Here is a 3505-nt window from a genome sequence, read left to right on the forward strand (position 1 = left end):
TGTGTATAGGTGGGAAGGGAAAGACAGGCTGGAAGCTCACAGCCACTCTCAGACACCATGAGCTTGGACATCTTTCTGCACAGTAGATTCCAGTCTTGGTTCTTCTTGCCTTGAAGATCTGAGAAACTCGGCCTCAGAGAGTAGAGGGAAGCTGAGATCTTGCAGTGATGGACTGGCCAGCCCTCAAGAGGGAGCTCCAGCTGGGGAACAGGCTGGTGAGGGAGAGACTGGGGTGCTTGTACACCCTCTGGTCTCTTCATTGCTGTTATCTCTCCAGCAGGCTCGGGTCCCATTTGTTCTTCTAGCAACTATGCCTTTCCTCATTTATGGGGACCCAGGGCAAGAGGCTCTCTGATTGAGAAATCAGCCCCCACCTGCCTGTTGACAGTGGGCTCAGAGCTGAGAGTGCAGACAGGAAAACCCACACTGTGGAGTTTAATTGGCAATTAGAGACAGTGGCCTCCAGTGAGCCATCATGCCACCATCTTCAGGAAGAGAAAATTGATCGCGACTCTGAAAGCAGGCATCTTGAAGGAGAGGGACCAGCTCAGAACTGCGAGGCCAGCGAGAGGCCCACACAACACGGGGAACACTGGGGAAGCACACTGTATTATTTATTGCCATAAAAGGCAAGACTGGAGTTTTATCACAGAACCCATGTCTGCATAAAAGAACCTGACAGGGAGGATCAATAAACAAGGGAATTGCTTGACTGGAATGGGCCTTTTGATTGTTTTTTCTTCTTTCCTTCCTTCCTTCTTTCCTTTCTTTCTTTCCTTCTTTCTTTCTTTCTTTCTTTCTTTCTTTCTTTCTTTCTTTCTTTCTTTCTTTATCAAAATACTGCTCAAAGATGACCTCCTAGTCAGTAGGTCTGGGAAGATGTGGGATGTGCTGAGAAGGGAAGGACCCTGAGGCTGACTTGTTAAATTAAGGAATAAAGGTGGTGTGTGTGAGTGTGTGTATGTGTGCGTGTGTGTGTGCATGTATGTGTGAATGTGTGTGTATGTATGTGCATGTGTGTATGTATGTGAATATGTGTATGTGTGTGCATGAGTATGCATGTGTGTGAGTGTACATGTGTGTGAGTGTGCATGTGTGTGTCTGCATGTGTATGTGTGTGTGCATGTGTGTATGAGTGTCTGCATGTGTGTGAGTGTGTATGGTATATGGTGTGTGTACATGTGTGTGAGTGTGTGTGAGTATGTGTGTAAGTGTGTATGAGAGAGGGTGTGTGGTATGTGTATGAGTGTGTGTAAGTGTGGTGTGTGTGTAAGTGTGGTATGTGTGATGTGTACATGTATGTGGTATGTGGTGTGTGCATGTGTGTTAGTGTGTGTTCATTTGTGTGGTATGTGAGTGTGTGTACAAGTGTGTGTGAGAGAGGGTGTGTGGTATGTGTATGAGTGTGTGTGATATGTGATGTGTGTGTAAGTGTGGTGTGTTTGATGTGTGCATGTATGTGGTGTGTGGTGTGTACATGTATGTTAGTGTGTGTTCATTTGTGTGGTGTATGAGTGTGTGTATGCATGTGTGTGGTATGTGTGTATGTACGTGTTAGTGTACGTGTGTGTATGTATGTGAATATGTATATTTGTGTATGTGAGGTATGAGTGTGTATGTGTCTGTATGTGTGTGTGGTGTATGTGAGTGTGTGATGTGTGTATGTATGTATGAGGTATGTGTGTGATCTGTGTGTGTATATGTGTATATCTGTATGTATGAGGTGTGTGTATCATTGTATATAAGATGTGTATATATGTGTTTATGTGATTGTGTGTGAGTGTATATATATGTATATGAGGTATGTGTGTATGTGTGAGGTGGGTATGTTTGTATGTGTGTGTAGTGTGTGAGAGTGTGAGTGTGTGTGCTGTGCATATGTGTCTATGAAATGTATGTGGTATGTGTGTATGTGTGTATGTTTGTTTGTATTTGGAATGTATGTAGTGTGTGTGTGTGTGTGTGTGTGTGTGTGTGTGTGTGTGTGTTAGCTCCAGTATTGGCAAGGAAGAGACAAGAGCACTGTTACTTGCTGCATGGTGGACACTGACCAGCAGCCTTGCTAGGGTCACATCTGCCTCCAGACGTGCAGCAAAATGGAGCCTTGATTACCCTAGAAGTCAAAAACAACTGAAGAATGTGTGCAGGCAGGTGAGATGGCCCAACTGTGAATGGTGCTTACTGTCAAACCTGATTGCCTGAGTTGGATCCCTAGAACACAGCATAGAAAGAGAAAGCTGACTCCCACGAGTTGTTCTCTGACCCCAACATGTGCACATGGCATTCCCCCATTAAGTGCACAACTCATGAGTTAAATGTAAATTTAAACACACACTCACACACCACACACACACCACACACACACACACACACTTACTATCTGGACCTACATGGGACTCTGTCCACTCCTGTGACAGTCACATCATCCCTCCTCTGAGTCTTCCAGTGATGCCATGAGATGACTGTGTGATGGTCACATGACAAGAAGAAAATATAAGGTCATGTGTTCACTAGGGAACACTGATTGTGTCCCATCTGTGGTCTGTGGTGATCAGAACAAAGCCAGGACATAAATTGATCCCTTCTTCACCCCCAGACATTACACCTCATAGCATCTGCTCAGTAAGCCCAAGATAGCACTAAGACCTCATCTGAGATAGTCCAGGCTATCCCTAAGGCCTCATCTGAGATAGCTTTCAGAGGCAGGCTGTACTACCAGTTAATCCGATAGTAGCCTCCTCAGCCTCAGTGTCCCATCTTAGAGAATGCAGGCAGCCACAGGAGTGGCTGTGATTGTCAACCAAATTAAATACACAACTGCCACATCAGCCATCACCATTGAGTCTGTCCTGTGTGACCTCTGCATCTCCTGGTCTGAAGTCTAGTCCCCAGGCAGACTCTCATCAGCCATTTGGTAAGGGAAGTGGGACTATACATGGTCCAAAGATGCTGTGCTGTATCCCTCATCACTGACATGCTTACTTTTACTTGTTGATTATCGCCTCTAACTCATTTATTCTTTCATCCGTGGAGTGAATAACATTTGTGCTGGACATAGTTTTATAGGTGTTTTGTTGTGTGGGAGGTGAATGGATGGATGACTGTGTAGATAGGCAGCTAGATGGGTAGCTATGTGGAAGGATACATGAATGGATGAACATCTGAGTGGGTAGGTAGGTGGATGGATGGGTGTTTGGTTAGGTTCATATTTGGATGGATATACAGATGGATACATGGATGGAGGAACTATTGGATATTTAAATGGTGATAGGTACATGGATGGTAGAGAGGTAAATGGACAGGTAGTTTTGAGGACCTGAAGGATGGTGTTTGGGTGAGTGAATGCATAAGGGGTTGGGTGGGTGGATAGAAAATGAGTGGATGGATTTCTAAGCTAATGGGTAGCAGATCAGTGAGTAGATTAATGGCTGTGTGGATGAAAGGATGGATGGATGGATGATGGATGAATGGATGGATGGATGATGGATGGATGGATGGATGATGG

Source organism: Grammomys surdaster, unplaced genomic scaffold (assembly GCF_004785775.1).
Source record: "Grammomys surdaster isolate TR1022 unplaced genomic scaffold, NIH_TR_1.0 238, whole genome shotgun sequence".
Lineage (NCBI taxonomy): Eukaryota > Metazoa > Chordata > Mammalia > Rodentia > Muridae > Grammomys > Grammomys surdaster.